The 18,473-nt window shown below is 62.1% G+C and overlaps 1 pseudogene; it reads right to left on the minus strand.

Moving 5' to 3' along the window:
- Positions 1-3,688: 3,688 nt before the first annotated feature.
- The window catches only part of LOC142076266 (scavenger receptor cysteine-rich type 1 protein M130-like), a 52,370-nt pseudogene continuing 37,585 nt past the window's right edge, over positions 3,689-18,473 (minus strand).

The following is an 18,473-nucleotide window of genomic DNA, read 5'->3' on the forward strand; positions in this document are numbered from 1 at the left end:
TGGCCGCAGGGGTAGTGCCTGCAGGATTATCACTGCTCCAAAAGAGTCCTTCTAGATCTTTCTGGAGCAAGAACGGGAGAGTCGTTGCTGAGGATAGGCTTTGGGGCCATGTATGTAAAGCAGAAGAGATGAGCAGTGCATCCCCTTAACTCCACTCAGCGACTCCAGAAGTTCACAGTGACTGTGGTCTGGTTTTGATTCCCCTAAACCCTCTCTGCTAGGCCGGGGCTCAGCAGGGAAAAATCTATGCCATTGGGCAACACAATTGCCCCAGCTGTACCACCATGAGGACACCATCCCTGCGTGTGGTTGTCCTGGTTTCAGCTGGCATAGAGTTAAATTTCAGCGAGCAGCTGTGTGGTGTTTGGCTCCCTGCCGGGTTAAACCACTCCAGCGGTCAAACCCTCACCTTTGAGTTAAGAGCTGCACATGCCCACCCCCCCTGCCACAGAGACCCCAGCCAGGGCCGTCCAGGGCACTGCTTTGCTGTCAGGACAGTCACCAGTGCTGGAGGAACGGGAAGGTCCCTGAGCCCAACCCACCTCCCCAGCCCCGTGGAGATGGAAGCCTGTGGTCCAACTCACCTCCAGGGAGGCTGGGAACAGAGGGGTGCAGGGGGAGGCCCGGTGCCCGGAGGAGGGCGTGTAAGATGTCTGCCTCCATGTCCCCTCCATGGCATGCCCTGGGATGCCATCAGAGCCTGGGGGCACATCAACCCAGGGAGCGCATTTCCCTCACCCTGCTGCACTGCTCCTGCTGTGGAGTTCGGGACAGATGTGGCCCAAAGGGGTGTTGCTCTGGGTGGCAGAGGAGGCTCAGGGGAAGGGGTTTTCTCCTCTTCATTGACCCATGCTGGAGTGGGCCCGAGCGTGGGAGCAGCACCCGCAGCAAGAGCCTTCTCCTGCCCCCTTGCCCTGCAGAGACGTTGAAGGGGCAGCGCTCTGCAGTGCAGCCCTGTGCCAGGATCAGACCCCAGCGGAGATGCAGTCCCAATTTCTGCCATCTCAGGAGGATTCAAGTGCTGTTTTCTGCAGAGGGTCCCTGGGCACCCAGGGGACAACAGGGCTGTGCTGTCATAGACACGTCACGGGAGGAGGGTGTCTCTGCCGCTGGCCGGTGTCAAGGGGATGTAGCTCAGTGGCAGAGCGCCTGCTTCGCGTGTGGAAGGTCCTGGGTTCAACCCCCAGCATCTCCAGGGGTGCTTTTGCCCTGACTCCCCAGCCTCAGGCAGGTGTGGGCTGGAGCTGGGCACTGGTCCTCCTGCCCACCCAGGGCTTGGCTGTGAGGTGAGGAGGGCTGTGGGAGGGCTGTGTGCCCTGCTGAGTCCTCTCCTGGAGGAGAAGCTGTGCTGGACCTGAGCTCAGGGTACTGCCCTGCGCCACAGACCCACCCCACCCACCGCCCAGGGACAATGCTTGGCAGCAGAGTGTGCTTGTGGGGAGACCCAGGGAGGGGACAGATGTCAGCAGCACACTACAATCGTTTCTGGCTGCACCGAGAGATGTGGTGTGAGGGTGCTGGTCCAGCCCAGGTGTCCTCTGGGACCAGGGCCACTCTGCCCTGGTGGCTTTCCAGGGGTAAGGGTCTGAGATTGTCTCCAAGTTGAGATCCCATACCACATGGGAAGCACCCCTCTGTGCCAGCAGGTAGGGGCGTCTGAGTTGGACAAGCCTGGGCAGGGCTGTGGGACTCCCAGCTGGAGGAATGACATTTCTTACCCTGAGCCTGTCTCCAGGTCCTTCTTCCACCATCACCGCTGGCTTGAGCAGAGCTTCAGCTCAGGGAACCTGGAACTGCTGAGGTCAGGCACAGCCCTGCAGAGGTGGGACTGGTGGGGCCGGTGCCCACCTCTTGTTCCTGGGGTGTTTGGTGTCTCTGTCGACGCTGTGCCGGTGGGATCAGGGAGGCACAGGCCTGTCCACAGCCGTGCACAGGCGGGGAGGGCCAGATGGTGCCTTGGCTGCTCCCCCGGCAAAAACACCCGCAACAAAAATGGGGTGTGAGACACCTTCCACTGCAGGGTGCCCAGCCCCTGGGAATGGTGACCCCAGACTAAGAGCAATAAGGCTGCTCTCCCATGGGCTTTCCACAGCCGTGCTCTGCCTGGCGTGGGGCAGCAGTGCTGAGGGTTGGTCTCCCTGTGACCACCCTCAGTTCCCCCTCGGGAGCTGCAGGAGAAACCACCGGTCTGGGGCACAGTGACAATCCTGCTTTGCTGCAGAGAATGGACCCAGCCTGCAGGGCCAGACTGTTCAGGCCCCAAAATGCCATGAAACAGGCTCTTTCTGCTCAGGTGTGCTGCCCCCCAAGCACACCCAGGCCTGTGGCTTATCTCCACGAGGAATAGGAGGCAAACCTTTACCAAGTGCCAGAGTAAGGGAGAAATATTCCACCTGTGGGAGGGCAGAGCTGGTGGAGAGGTGGCATAGGACAGGCACTGGGTTCTTCTCCCCGGTCCCCACTTGGGCCACCTTGAGTCTGCAGGTCAATGTCCATGCTGCCCATAGGCCCCCACCGTCCTGCGTTCAGAAGAGAACACTCCCCTCTTCTTCTTTACTTCACTTTTATAACGTATTTCTCCGAGATGCAGGGCTGGAGCTTACCCTAGTGGGAGTTTTCCAGGGGAAGTAGACTGGGTTTGCAGTGCCCATGTGTGTCACCCATCACCGTCGGAGTCTCACCCTGGGCACGCTGCTCTCCCTTAGGGGCTGCCAGCAAAAAGGCTCCAGGGTATGGAGCAGAGGGATGTGGGAGCCTGGGCCTCCTCCAGATCCCCCCAGGGTGACCCCAGGGGTGGAGTAGCTCCCAGCAGGGAACAGGGCAATGATGAAGTGGGAGAGGATGTTGGCAAGAGCTGCCTCCTGCCCTCTCCTCCTCCAGGGCCAGACCCTGCTGTTTGCAGCAGTCCTGAGATGCAGCAGCTCCCACAGGGAGCCAACGCACCTTCCAGCCTGCAGCAGAGGAGCCTTTCAGGGAGGAGCCGGAGGGTGTGCAGACCCACCAGCGGGAGAGGGAGGGCACTTTGGGCTCCAGGTCCTGCCCAAGTGCAAAGCCTTCTCCCCGCCTGACTCCTGTGTAAGAGGGTTTTCTGCCCATGGGCACTGGGGCTGGTGAAAGCCCTGGCCAAGGGAGAGGGACCCTGGCTCAGCTCCCAGCAGCACCTCTTTTAGGGGAGGGACACAAAATCTCCTCTGCCACAGAAACGTTCCTGCATGAGCGTCCTCCTGGATGGGCCCTTCTCCAGGCCAGGGGCTAGGCCATGGTTTTTGGCTGCTGCATGCGTCTCATGGGGACCCTTTCTCCATCCCCCTGGCCCTCCAACAGTGCTGAGGGAAAGGTGCCCCCAAGCCCCCTGCTCCCATCCCTCCTGTACCTGCACACGAGTGCTGCCCCGACACAAGCCCAGCAGGATTATTCCCCAGGGACCATGGGCTCTCGCAGCCCCACAGCCTGACCCCAAGCCTGCTGTCCCTGAGACGCGCCCCTTCCCTACCACCGTGTCCTTCTTCTCTGCGCCCCCTCAGCAGACTCAGGGAGACAACCCGACACCTGGGCACCAGCTCTGGGTCAAAGCCCTCACAGACTTTTCATAGGAACAAATATGGATGCACCGTGTAAAAATGGGAATAAAGACAGAGGAAACGCCAGGCGGTTTCTGCTGCCCATGGCACAGGGAGATGTTTCACAGCTCACAGCTCTCCCAGCTGCACAGACCTCTCCTCCCTCCTGGCGGCACCCAGCGGCACAGCAGAGATGGGCTCTGCTGGCCTGGGGCTCAGGGACGGTTGCGTAGCAAGCTCTGGTGTCACAGCCTTTGTGTCCTCACGGGGATGTGCCAGGGACACCTCTTCAGCATCATCATAGCCCATGCTCCCCAGGGTCAGGGATGAGGTGTCTCCTTCAGCTCCAGGGACCCCGTCACTTCTCCGGGAGCACAGGCTACCCCCTGCAAGCAGCAAGGCAGGACACTGCAGTTCGTCCCATGGGGTCTGTACATCACCTTCCTCCCTGCTCCTCACCACATTCAGCTCCTTCTCCCACGCCCAGTCCCTCCAAGGAAAACTCCTGGCTCAGGTTCCCCCTTCCCAGGGGGTTTGGGTGTCAGTACGGTAGAGACTTGGGTGGCACCAGGGACGGCACCCTAGGAACCAGCAGCACTCTCTTTCCCTCTCACCTCCCAGTGCGTCCTTGGGCCCTGCTCCCTCCTCTGGTGCCCTGGGCATTTCCCAAGCTCCTTGCCCAGGGGCAGCACCATCGCCAGGGTCAGAAACCTCCCTGGCATCATCATAGCCATCTGCTGGGTCACCTCCGGGCAGGACAAGAACATCTGAAAGGAGAGGGGAGCTGGAGTGAGAAGATAGGTCCTGCAGAGCAGAGGAGGGGAGGATGAGCAGGGACAGAGGGCTGAGACACTGCTGTTGGCAGCACCATGTCCTCCCCATCTCTGACGGTGACGCTCAGTGACACCGCTGTCTATCACATGTCTGCAGGGAGATCAACCCCTTCCTGCCTCCGTTACCTGGTGCTGATCCCAGACCATCCTCCTCCTCGGTGTTCCCAGGGTAGGGCTGCAGCTGGCTCGGGGATTCCTCTGAATAGGAGTCTGGAGAGATGCACAGCGGGGGTCAGGCAGTGAGCCCCACTGCCCTGCCGCATGGTCAGCACTGCGGGGGAAGGGGGACCCACAGAGCTGGGGCTGCATGGGGAGGAAGGCTGGGAATTGACCCTGCTCCCCTGGGACAAACACTGTCTCAAAGCTGCTCCCAGAGCTGGCCTAGGACAGCCCCTTCCCTCGCTCCTTGGGTGCCACATTGGGTGCAGGGGCAGGAAGAGAGGGGCTGTCCAGCTGGTTGGGGGAAGCTCCTCTCCCGGGCCCAGGACCTGGATGCTCTCCCCACAGACCACATGGCCCCAGCGCTGCAGGAACCATGGGCTGGGGGGCTTCAGGGGATCAGCCCTGGTTGGGGCCAGGGGAAAGGGTCCTGCAGATGTGCCTCCCGCTCAGGGAGGACCCCCACCCACCTGAGCGACCAAACCTTTCCTGCTTCTCCCACGCTGGGCTGTAACCGATCTCCTCATACACAGCCTCGGGGAAGAGCTCCTGAGCTCTCCTGGAGCCTGTGGACAGAGACAGGGCTGGCCCAGGGAGAGGCAGAGGGGGATGGGACCCCACTGTGCTCCCCCAAACCTGTTCCTTTGGCCAGCCCAGGACTGGTCCGACAGCACAGCCCAACTGTGCTGTCCAGGCACATCCCCCGTGAGGGCAACGTTGCTGTGGAGATTATCTGGGGCAGCGTCACCCTTGCATCATCCTTTCGGAGACAGCGCTCATGCCCCTCTGGCCCCTGGGTCCTGCCTCCCTTGTCTGACCCCGGAGCAGCTCCCATGTCTCCTCTCCACCTGGAGCTGCCCCCTATCTGCCCCACGGGTCTATAGCAGGGCCCCTGTCCTGCCGGGTGGTGGGCAGGGCTGGGCAGAGGGACAGCCTGGGGGCCTGACACCACGGAGATGGACCCTACTGCCTCACGCTCCTCCTGTTCTCTCCCTTGCCCCAGAGCCCCCTCCAGCACTACCCAGAGCGCTGCCAGCCTCGGCCATCCCCACTCTGCCATTTCCCTGCTCGCCCCATCGCGAGCTCCCCCCGCCTCCGGGCTCTCTCCACCCCTTGCTGCTCGTGCCCCACAGCCAGGCAGTCAGTGGGGTGGTGCATGAGGCAGATGGCAGCACACAGCCTCATCCCCCCAGCCCTGCCTGTGCCTGACAGCCCGCAGCACCCCACAGCCCTTCCAGCAGGCTTCTCCCCCTGGCACCGCTGTGGAAGGACCCACCTCTGCGCCCAGCCCTGGCACGGAGCACTTGCCCGGCCAGGAAGGCCAGGAGCAGGCAGAGGAGGGCCCCCAGGATGATGCAGATGATGACGGGCACTGAGACTCTCCCGCTGCTGCTCAAACGGCCCCGGGTGGGATCTGCATGGGCGAGAACATGGAAGGGGCAGCACCAGGCCTGGAGAGCTGGGGGCAGCCCCACTCCTGACTCCCATCACACACGGCAGCAGGGGGTGCAGAGCCCCCGGGGTGAGTGATGGGGAAGCTTCCACCCTGCTGAGCAAACTAAAACCCTCCCCAACCCCCACCACCACCCCAGTGCCTCCTCCTGGGAGTTTCACACCCCAGCAAGGAGCCCCTTCCATCCAGCAGTGGGGCACAGCCTGGCCCCGGGGATACCCAGTCCCAGCGGGAGGACAAGTTACCTGCTCGGGGTGGGGATGCTGTTGTCCTGGGTGTAGCTGCAGAGGAGGAAAAGGAGAGCTGGGCTGAGAGGGTGGGGGTGTGGGTACCGGGGAGCCTCCTCCCCAACACACTGTGTGTGTCTGTAGATGTCCCTGGCACGTCCCACCCAAATTGCCCCTCCGGTAGTGCTAGAAAGGGAGGCCGGGACAGGGTGCAGCGCCTCTGCTCTGGGCAGCAGGCAGGATGGCACAGGCAGCCCAGGGCATAGCCCTGGGGCTGCAGGGCCCCATGGGCAGTGGCCGGAGGACACCCAGTCCCACCACGGCTGCTCCCCACCTGGCACCAGGCTCCTCACTGCAGGAACCTTCGTGCTCTTGGCAGGTCAGGGGCCATGCCAGCACCAAGCGGGCGAAAGGCCTTCCCCAGCTCCCTGCCAATACGCGAGCAAGGGGTCCCAGCCCTGCCGCTCACCTGAGCAGCGTACGGCCGCGTCTTCCTTATGCCGGCAAGCACCGCCATCCCCGGGCCGGGCCCAGCAGTCCTGCAGGGACGGCTCCGTCCCCTGGCACTCCACCTGCTCCAGCCAGATGGGGCCTTGCCCCATCCCAAATGCAGCCTCCTTCAGGGCAGACAGCGCGGGGCCACAGCCCAGCTGCCTGCATGCCACCTCGGCATCCCGCATGTCCCAGGAGTCGTCGCACACCGTCCCCCAGGAGCCACGGTGCCAGACCTCCACTCTGCCTGAGCACCCATCCTCGCCTCCCATGGCGCGAATCTTCTCCCTGTCTGGAGAAAGCAAAGACCTCCCAAGGCACTGAGACAGCCCGCAGAGCCCTGCCAGACAAGAAGGGTGCACAGAGGAGCAGCTCAATACCTGTGCAGCTCGTGGAGTTGGGGCACGGGGCCAATGGGGCCGGGGACCTTTCTGGGCGTCCCCCTGAAGAGAGAAACACTGTAGTGAAGGGGCTGTTTGGGGGATGGTGCAGAAGAGAGCGAGACTGAGCTCTGCTTGTGCCTCCCCGTACCATCTTTGTCACGGCAGCAACTGAACCCCGGTCATTCAGCGGGCATGCGCAGGCCTGGGGGGACCCTGATTGCTCAGCCCCTAAAGGTCCCTGGTTCACAGAGCAGCAGTAGTGTGTCTGTGGAGGGGAGGCTCTTCTGAGCCCTGTCTGGTCTCTTCTGAGACCTCACCTGGGGATGCCTCTGCCTCTGCCAGGCGCTGCTGGCAACCTGGGTGGCAACTGCTGCTGGATGTGTGTGGCTGTGGTGACATTTGTGCCACCGGGGTGACATGGAAAGGAAAAGCCCCTCCAAGCTCTTTCTCTGCCTTTGTGGCAGCGGGGAGCAGGATCTGGGGTGACACTGGTGCCCAAGTGGCTCAGAGTTACCTTTGCAGGTGATGTGGATCTCGTCTCGCAGGTCTTCGCATGACTGCGGGTGCCAGGGAGTGGAGGGACACTGCCAGAAGGAGCTGGTTTTCTCCCCACACTGCACATTATCCAGCCACGCAGGGCCAGACACCTTGCCATAGGACAGGCGTGTTTCCAGGGATCCTCCGTCCCCGCAGCCCAGCTCCTTGCATGCCAGCGACACCGTATCGGGAGTCATCGAGTTGGAGCAAATGCTCCCCCACGTCCCGTTGTAGAAAACCTGCAGGCGCCCGGAGCAGCCGTCGCTGTTCTCCAGCCTGAGGGCCATGAACTCTGGGAGGAAAGGCAGCAAGGGGGAAGAGGCTGGTCTGGGGCTGTGGGAGAGGGGACGCCTCTGCACTCGCCAGGCCCTCAGCCAGGCAGGGGCACGGCCAGCACGTCCCCCTTGCACCCAGGGGCAGAGGGAGGTCCCTGAGGGGGACTGAGGGTCCGCAGGACAGGCTCAGGCAGGAGCTTAGAGGCAGCCAGGGACAGCCTTGGCCATGCGCGGCTCTCCCCACGTCCTGGCCTCCCCGGGAACCAGGCTCCCACCACACCACCCAGCACAGACCTGAGCAGATGACTCCCGCGTCCTCTTTGTGCCCACAGTCGTGCTGCCCCCACGGCCCGGCAGGGCAGTCCCAGAGAGCAGCTTCGGCCCCGGAGCAATTCACGGCACCCATCCAGATCTGCCCAGAGCCTTCCCCGAACCGAGCGGAGGCGGCCGCCTCCACCGCCCCTCCACAGCCCAGCTGCTGGCAAACGACGGCAGCATCAGAGAGGTCCCAGCCATCATCGCAGACAGTCCCCCAGCTGCCCTGGTAGTAGATCTCCACTCTCCCGGCGCAGCGCCCGGCCCCGTTCACCAGCCGGACCTGCCGGCTCCCTGCAGTGGGGAGAAACCCCAGTTGCTGCCAGGGGCTGGCTGCCCACCCACCCCATCATCTGGGGGGCCCGGGCAGTGCCGCTCACCCCGGCAAATGACTCCCACGTCCTCCGCAACCCCTGCTGCCAGCGCACTCTCGGGCAGGGAGGTGTTGCAGAGGCTCAGGTTGGTCTCATGCCCTGCGCACCGGACCCCTCGCAGCCCTACGGGGCCCGTCCCTCGCTCAGGCTTTGGGGGGTTGTAGGCTGTCTCTGCCTGTCCGCACTGCAGCTGCCGGCACACCACGTTGGCCTCCTGCACATCCCACTGGTCATCCAGGACTCTGCCCCAAGTCCCGCGCTGGAAGATCTCCACTCGCCCGTCGCACCGGCTCCCTCCACCCACCAGCCGCAGGGATGCAAAGCCGGCTGACCCTGCGGAGAGCAGAGATGCCACGGCCATTGGCGGCACTGGGGAGCACGGCACCCTTCAGGAGCAGGGTGAGGGGGAATTCTCCGACCAAACAGGACAAGATTGGGCCTTGGGCCGACGAGAAGTGAGGGCAAAGCATGGGCCCACTCTGCAGCTCACACCCAGCTCTGCTGCTGCTGGGGGCACCCAGGAGCTCCTGCCTGGGTGGTGGGATGAAGCTCTGCAGGGCGCTCTGTGGAGGTGGGATGTGGTTGTCTGCAGCCAGGGGGTGGAGCAGAGCCCAACAGCCCCGACCTGGATTCATCCCACAGTAGGAAAAGCCAGGAGGCCAGGCCTGGCAGTGGCGCTGCCCTGGGGGCAGATGCCTGCTTCCGTTCAGCCCTCAGCTCTCCCGCAGTAGAGCAGTCAGTCTGAGCAGGCAAAGCCCTCCAGAAGGCTCCTGGGGAAGCAAGGGTTTCTCCAGGGAGAAATTCAGCCTGGGGCTGCTCTGGGAGCCCTGCTTTGGGTGGCCATGTCGCACACAAAGGGCAAATGGAGTTAACGCAGCATTTTCCCGGCACTCACCTGAGCAAATGACAGCGGCGTTGTTCCCATGGGAGCAGGGTGAGGCCCCCAGGGTGGTCACTGGGCACTGTCCCAGGTGGGCTTCAGTCCCGTCACAGTGGAATGAGTCTCTCCAGACAGGTCCGGTTCCTCTCCCAAAATGCCCTCCTCCAGGAATGGACTCAGCAAACCCGCAGTTGAGTTGACGACAGAGAACGTGGGCATCCGAGAGATGCCAGCGGGAGGCACAGAGGGTGCCCCAGGTCCCCAACACCTGGACCTCCACTCTCCCTGCACACGCCGTGCTGCCGTTCACCAGCCTGAACCCTGTGTACTCTGGGGACAGAGGAGGAGAACTGAGGGTGGGCCGGTGCTCTTGTACCCTCGGTAGCTGGCGGAGCGGCCAGCGGGACAGCATGCCTTTCTTCTCCTTCTGCACTCTTTTCATGCTGCAGACAACCCATCACCCCTTCTGTCCTCGTGCCCGGCCCAGCACGGTCCTTGCTCTGTTTCCCACCCTGGGGTTCAGCACCCCACCCTGAGTCCTTACGTGTGCAGGTGACAACAGCGCTGTTCATGTGGGTGCAGGGCTGGTCCCTGGGGGACCCCCTGGGGCAGGAGGCGAGGAGGGATTCATTCCCCACACACTGCAGCTCTCCGGCCCAGATGGGACCCACCCCTTCTTCAAAGGGAGCTGGCCCAGCCACAGGCAGGGCCACACCACACTGCAACTCCCTGCAGACCACACCAGCAGCTTTGGCACCAAAGTGGGAATCACAGACAGTTTTCCACTGGTCCCCGTCATGGACCTCCACACGTCCTGAGCAGTGGCTCTTCCCTTCCACCAGCTGGACAAATCCTGGAGAAAACCAAACCAACTGAGAGCTCTCTGGCAGTGAAATGCCCACTTTCCCACATCACCTCCAAGCAAGCTGTGACCAATTTACCCATTGTGCATCCCAGAGGAAGCTGTTGGGGGACTGTTGGTGACACAGACACGTCCAGACCCCCAGCACCCCTTCTCTACACCATCACAGCACTCAAGGTCATGTGTCTCTTGCAGACACACAGCAGACGCTGCAGACCATGGTGGCACCTTTGGGACCAAGCTGTGAGTCACAGACAGTTTTCCAAGGGTCCCCATCATGGATCACTATATGTACTTAGCAGGGGCTATTCCCTCTGACCAACCAGCCAGATCCCGGAGCAACCAAAGACCTCTGAGAGGTCCCACAGCCCTCTGGCAGTCCCCTGACCACATCCCACGTCCAAGGTGGCCAAAGGCAAAAAGCCCCACGACCACCCCAGTGGCTCTCAGGGGGTGCTGATGGCACAAACAGAGCAGGGCCCGCCTGCTGCTCCTCAGAAATCAGCCCAGCACTTGTGGGCTTGCTTCTCTCCCAAACCCACTGCCACAGGCACTGCTCAGACAAACTGCTGCTGCCCCACAGGCCTTGGGCTGCCCGGCACTGGTCCCTGGGCACAACAGCTCCCAGAGCACTTGGGCTCCAGGGAAATGAGCCCAGGCGCTGTTGCCTGCTGCAGCTTGCTCTGCCCCATTGAGCTCAGGGCCAGGCATGAGGAACCTCTTGGTGCCACCAGAAACGTGCCCTGTTCCCAGGGGGGTCTTGGGCTGTGGGGCACTGCTGGTAGATGGGACATGTCACAGGGCAAAAGTAGAGTGAGGCTGTACCTGCGGTCGGTGTCTGTGCCAGCCCCTGCTCCGGCACCTGCCCAGCAAAAAGGTCCTCAGCCATGGCCAGAGTGCGCTGCTGGATGCTCATGTCCCTGGACAACAGCCAGGCGGAGGGCACGAGAGTGGACAGAGAGCAACCCTGGGCTTACACGAGCTCCCAGTGCAAGGGCAGGCACAGGGGAGTGCCAGTAAATGCTGGCAAACCCAAAAGTGCAAGGCAGCCAGGGGCTGGGACAGATATGAGAGGCTGGGCATCAGGTCAGCCCTCCTGGACGGGGCCATGTCCCCACGGGCAGGCTTTCATGGGGTGACCCTGGGAAAGGTGCCACATGCCACCCCGCTCCTCAGACCAGGCCAAGCGCTCCTCTTCTCCAAGCAACCCCTTTGATTCAGCCAAGGGACTTGTGTCTGCCAGGGAGCACAACCCCACAGTAGCTAGCCATCTCACGCCCTTCCCCGGTACTGTGGGTGGCCACATGAGTCACTCTTGGTGCCTCTGCATGGGGGGACCTGGCCCTTGGCACTGCCAGACAGGTCCTGGGTGAATAGGAGGAGAAAGATGGGAATCAACAGACAATGCAGGACAGGGTGGGGGAATAATCTGAGCCAGCGCAGGGGCCAGGCAGGGTATGGGCACCCTTGGGCAGGTTCCCACTGGGCTTTCCCGAGGGACCGGGGACACCAGCAATGATAGTCCCAGCTTGGCAGTGCGACCGGCCACATTGAACAATGCTCCGGTGCCCACTTGTTGCTCCCTGAGGACAAGCCAGGTCTCTTCACCCGTCCCAGCCCCACAGAAGGGGAATAGGCTCTGCCCTTACCTGAACACATCACTCCAGCATCACGTGCATGATCGCAGTTATGTTCACCCCATCCTCTGTGTGGGCAGTCAGACAGGACAGATTCGGTGCCATTACAGCCAACATTATCCATCCAAATGGGGCCAGATCCTGGCCCAAAGTGTCCGTACTGAGGAGCTCCAACAGCAGACCCACAGCCCAGCTGCTTACAAACCACTGCCGCATCGTTCATGCTCCAGTAGTCACCACACACGGTCCCCCACTGGCCCTGTTGTTTCACCTCCACTCTCCCAGCACAGTGCCTGCCGCCATCCACCAGCCTCACCTCCACAGCACCTTCAAACACTGACACAGGAGCAGTCAGGACAGTGCTGAGCCCCCCGGCACTGTGGGTCTGGGGGGACCCCTGCCCGGGTAGAGTCAGAGGTGCCAGGGTGGGAGCCCACTCCCCTCCAGGCTGTCCCCGGGGTAGTGCAGGGTTCCCTTCTATCTCCATGGGCTGTGCAAGGCTGGGGATGCCCAGCTCCAGCCCTGCTGGCTCATTCGTGGCCCCACAGACTTTGGCACCCCAGCCTTCCTTCCACCCCAACGACCCCCTGCAACCTGCCCCCGGCCCATGCCCACCCAGGGCACCCGCTCCTCCCCAGCCAGCACCCCGAGAAGAGACCTGCCCCCACCAGGACTCCCCCAAGCACACACTGCTGCTTCTGCCCAGGGCCCCGAGCTCCCCTGGACCACAGCCTGCCCTGGGCATCTGCCAGGACATCCTCCACCCTCAGGCCTTTCTGTGTCCCCTGCGGTGCAACATGATGGTCCCAGTGAGCCCTCCCAACCCATGGCTCCTCCTTGTCCTTGGGCATCAGCCCAGCCCTGACCTTGTCTGGGATCCCCCAGAAGGTCACCTCTCTGCCAGCCTGTGGGAACACACCCCCCAGTTCCCTTGTCTCCACAGGCACAGCCTGCCCCCCCTCAAGCTGGAGCTCACCCCAGTGTTCAGCACCCCACCCTGAGTCCTTACTTGTGCAGGTGACAACAGCGCTGTTCATGTGGGTGCAGGGCTGGTCCCTGGGGGACCCCCTGGGGCAGGAGGCGAGGAGGGATTCATTCCCCACACACTGCAGCTCTCCGGCCCAGATGGGACCCACCCCTTCTTCAAAGGGAGCTGGCCCAGCCACAGGCAGGGCCACACCGCACTGCAACTCCCTGCAGACCACACCAGCAGCTTTGGCACCAAAGTGGGAATCACAGACAGTTTTCCACTGGTCCCCGTCATGGATCTCCACACGTCCTGAGCAGCGGTTCTTCCCTTCCACCAGCCGGAAAAATCCTGGAAAAAACCAAAACAACTGGGAGTTCCCGGAGCCCTCTGACAGATACATGACCACATCCTGCATCACCTCCAAGCAAGCCATGACCCAATCGCCCCCATTGCACATCCCAGAGGAAGCTGTTGGGGGACTGTTGGTGACACAAACACGTCCAGGCCCCCCAGCACCCCTTCTCTACACCATCACAGCACTAGAGGGTCTGTGTCTGTCTCAGCACCAGGCACCGCTCAGACAATCTGCTGCGGCACAAGGTGCCCTGTGCTGCCCGGTGTGGTCCCCCCAGCACTGCAGTGGGGTGCGCAGTTCAGGTCTGGGAGAACTGGCCCAGATGGTAATGCCTGCTGCAGCCTGCTCAGCCTCTGCAGAGCTTGGGACCAGGCAGGACCATCACCCTGATGCAGCCAGAAATGCACCCTGCTCCCAGGGCTGTTCTGAGTGTTGGGAGGTTCCTCTTAGGGGCAGATGTCACAGAGCACAGAAATGGTGCAGCTGTTCCCATGGCTGGTGCCTGTCCAGACCTCTCCGATGCCTGCTCGGAGGGCACGTCCTCAGCCAGGCACACAGTGCTCTGCCTGGAGGTGCACAGGTCCCAAGCCAACGGCCAGGCAGAGGGACAGGAGACCTGCATGCCCCCTCGGCTCGCACTGGCTCAGAGGGTAACAGCAGGCACAGATGAGAGTCAGTAAGTGCTGCCAAAGCCTCTGTTTCGTGGGGCAGTGTGGGGAACCATGGGAAGGCAGGAGAGGTTGGGCAGCAGGTCAGCGCTGCCTGCATGGGGCCGTGTCCCCGTGGGACTGTCACAGCCCCAGGGATGTCCCAGGACCAGCCTGGGCACGTGGTGATGCAGAAGGGAGCAGCCAGAGTCAAGCAGCTGCCAAGCTCCTAAGCCTCGCAGTGCTGGACCACACAGCCGAGCCCTGGGGACAGGCAGCCAAGGGCTCTGTGCCACCCTGTTCCTCTCCCAGGGCCCAGCGCTCACGCCCTCTGAAAAGCCCTTTGGATTCAGCTGAGGTACTCATGCCTGTGAAGGGGAATGTCCCAGGGGGACCAGCATCTCATGCCATTCCTCCAAGGGGTGGAGTGCCACGCAAGTGCCCCCTGGTTTCTCCAGCACAGGGACCCCCAGCATTGTTGGCTGGGAACTGGCAGAATGGGTAGAGATCAGTGGAGATCAGTGGACACCCCGGGGCAGGGATGGAGGATCCATCTGCAGCCCAAGACACTGACTGAAGAGGGGCTGACACACTATGGCAGGGTTAGTTCACCCTGGGGTGGGCTCCCTCTGGGCTTTCCCAGGGACTGGGAACACCAGCAATGACAGCCCCAGCTCGGCAGTGTGCCCGGCCACATTGGGCAATGTTCCGGTGCTCATTTGTTGCTCCCTGAGGGCACAGCCAAGGTCCCTTCCCCGTCACATCCCCAAAGGTGAGGAACAGGTTGTTCTCTTACCTGAACACATCACTCCAGCATCATCAGCACGACCGCAGTCATTTTCACCCCATCCTCTGTGTGGGCACTCAGACAGGGCAGATTCGGTGCCTTTACAGCCAACATCATCCATCCAAATGGGGCCAGATCCTGGCCCAAAGTGTCCGTACTGAGGAGCTCCAACAGCAGACCCACAGTCCAGCTGCTTACAAACCACTGCCGCATCGTTCATGCTCCAGTAGTCACCACACACGGTCCCCCACTCGCCCCTGTGTTTCACCTCCACTCTCCCAGCACAGCGCCTGCCGCCATCCACCAGCCTCACCTCTGCAGCACCTTCAAACACCAACATGGGACCAGTCAGGAGAGTGCCAAGGCCCAGCTCTGCAGGTCTGGGGGAACGCCCTGCCCATGTCCGAGATACCAGGGTGGGAGCCCTCTCCCCTCCAGGCTGTCCCCAGTGCAGTGCAGGGGTCCCTTCTATCCCCACACGCTGCGCAAGGCTGGGGGTGTGCAGTTCTGGCCCTTCTGGGTCATTCGCCATCCCACCACACAAGGCACCTTTGCCCACCCCAACGGCCACCTACCCCCTGCCCACGCACACCTCCACACTGTGCCCAGCCCTGCACAGGGCACCCGCTCTTCCCCAGCCCACCCCTCTTCCCCTGAACAGCCCCGGGTACCCAGGCCGGCTTCCCATGCAAACCACCTGCCCCCGCACCATCCAAACCCACCCCCACCCCCAGGGCTTTCCGAGCTCCCACCGAGACGATTCCAATGATCTCCCCACCCACAGCCCCTCCTTGCCCCTGCTGGCAGCCCAGCTCCTGCGCTGGGCTGGGCCCCCCAGGAAGGATGTCTCTCGACGCAGATGTCCCCGTCTCCTTCTCTCTTTGGGGCACAAACTGCCCTCAGGGGGTCAGGGCTCCCCTGGAACCGGGAGGCAGGGAGCAGCACACAGACCCTCCGGGGCACCCCAGAGGTTGACAGTGCCCTGGGCATCTCTGGGTGCTGCCATCGCCAGCTGGGCCACCACCGGCTCCAGAGGCCACCACCGGCTGGGGAAGAGAGGGTCCCAAAAGGGTGTCTACGAGTGTCTATGAATCCAGCCAGGCACAGGCTGCCCGAAACGCCGGAGCCCTGGGAAAGGAGATTCTCTCTCCCACCCAGACAGGCAGGCACAGGGTCCATGGACTCGAGCACCTTCTGACCCTCAGCTCAGTAGCACCTCAAAGAAACCCATTCCCAGACAGATCCTATGACCATGCTGGCGCCCACTGGCCCTGGGCTGTGGGACAAGGGAACGGGCACTTACCGCTGCACAGCTGTACCCAGAGGAGCAACCACAGCATCTGAGGGCACAGGAGTCCCTCTGTGCCCATCCTGAGCCTCCTGCCCTGCCAGCACATCCCTGCTGCGCCACGCTCCCTGCCTCAGCTCCTGGGGCCTCCTGGGGCCAATGATGACAGGAGGGCAATATATCTCTGCAGATCCCAGCCCAGCTGCAGGAGGAGCCAATCAAAGCAGCAGGACCTTTTTAGACATTATCGGGAGCTATCTCCTCTCCGACACAGCCCAGCCCTCCAATGAACTTCTCCAGCGCCGTTCGTGACCATATATGAGAGACGGCTCTGCTGCAGGTGTCACGTCACTGTGGTGGGGGGCCGTCACAGGACAGGGCAGGTTGTTGGGGGGGAAAAGGGGTTTTCACCCCTGGAACCCTCTTGTGTTGACCAGAAGCACTGAGCATCTCCTACGCCAGGCCCATCCAAGAGCCCAAGGTGAGAGAGTCCAGCCGTCCCCGTGCCAGGGGGACCCGAGGGCTGGGATTGCAGCAGGGTCTGTGTCAGGAAGGGAAGGAAACAGCCCCTGCCCCTGCTACAGACCCCCCTCTGCTGGCAGCAGCAGCTGCGAATGGGCCTTAGCCCAGGCCAGAACCTCACCCCAGCAGTGCTGGCTCCCCCTTCCTTCCCTGGAGAGCCCATGGAAGACCCCTCCCAGGAGCCAGCGCTGGGACACGTCCCTGCCCTGGCAGCAGACGAACAGCCCAGAGGCTCAGACACATCCCTGGCTCTCAGCGTGTCACCACGGGGCCGTTATTCCCCGCCGGCGCATCGGGAGCCGCAGCCTGCAGGTGCACAAACCACAGCCCACGTGGCCTCACGGCGCTCGCCGCGCTCCCCCCGCAGCGCCCAGGCAGGAAGTCTGTGGTTTCCTCGTGGCACCGTGCCCGGGCACAGCCCTGGGGTGCCCCCGAGCCACCCCCACCCCGACTGCTCCAGCCAGGGCTGCAGGGGCTGCTCCTTCGGCCTCGCAGACACAGGGCCGGGCAGCTCCCATCCCCCGGGATGCCCTTGTGGCAGCACACGGCCGCTCTGCACCGAGCCCCACAGCCACGGGGTGCCATCGGTGCCACGGCTGCTGCCACCCTCCTCCTGCCACTGCTGCGTGCCCATGAGTTATACTGGTGGTGACCTCACACCCTCCTACTGCCGACACCGTGTGTACGAGTTACGCTGTCACACGTGTGCGCGGCGCACGGACTTCTGCTGACCTTGGTTCTTCCAAAAAGCCGCATTTGGGCATGGCCTGAGTATTATTCTGGTGACATCAGAAGCACCTACACAAGCTATGTGCCAGCTCCTGGCCTATCAGCTACTCAGGCACCAGTGACAACACAAGCTCCTACACAGCCCCTGGCCTATCTGCTACTCAGCCACAGATGATGTCATAGCATCTGCCTCTCATATTGGCCTGCTCCTGGCCTATCGGCTATCCAGGCACCAATGACCTCATACCACCTACAGAAACTACGGGCCTGCTCCTGCCCTATCAACTCCTCAGGCAGCAATGATATTATAAGCACCTACACATGCCATGGCCTATCTGCTGCTCAGCCACAGATGACGTCATAGCATCTACCTCTCATATTGGCCTGCTCCTGGCCTATCGGCTATTCAGGTATCAATGACCTCATACCACCTACAGAAACTATGGGCCTGTTCCTGCCCTATCAGCTCCTCAGGCAGCAATGACATTATAAGCACCTACACATGTCATGGCCTATCTGCTACTCAGCCACAGATGATGTCATAGCATCTACCTCTCATATTGGCCTGCTCCTGGCCTATCGGCTATTCAGGTATCAATGACCTCATACCACCTACAGAAACTATGGGCCTGCTCCTGCCCTATCAGCTCCTCAGGCAGCAATGACATTATAAGCACCTCCACATGCCATGGGCCTACTCCCAGCCTGTGAGCTACTCAGGCATGATGACATCATAAGCACAGACACAAGCCATGGTCCTGCTCCTGGCCTATCAGCTACTCAGGCACCAGTGACAACACAAGCTCATACACAGCCCCTGGCCTATCTGCTACTCAACCACAGATGATGTCATAGCATCTGCCTCTCATATTGGCCTGCTCCTGGCCTATCGGCTATTCAGGCACCAATGACCTCATACCACCTACAGAAACTACGGGCCTGCTCCTGCCCTATCAGCTCCTCAGGCAGCAATGACATTATAAGCACCTCCACATGCCATGGGCCTACTCCCGGCCTGTGAGCTACTCAGGCGTGAGTGACCTCATAAGCACAGACACAAGCCATGGGCCTGCTCCTGCCCTATCAGCTCCTCAGGCACCAGTGACCTCAAAACAACCTACACGTACCTGTCGTGGTTTAACCCCGGCCAGCAGCTAAGTCCCATACAGTCGCGCGCTCACTGTTTCA

Source organism: Calonectris borealis, unplaced genomic scaffold (genome assembly GCF_964195595.1).
Source record: "Calonectris borealis unplaced genomic scaffold, bCalBor7.hap1.2 HAP1_SCAFFOLD_40, whole genome shotgun sequence".
NCBI classification, from domain to species: Eukaryota; Metazoa; Chordata; class Aves; order Procellariiformes; family Procellariidae; genus Calonectris; species Calonectris borealis.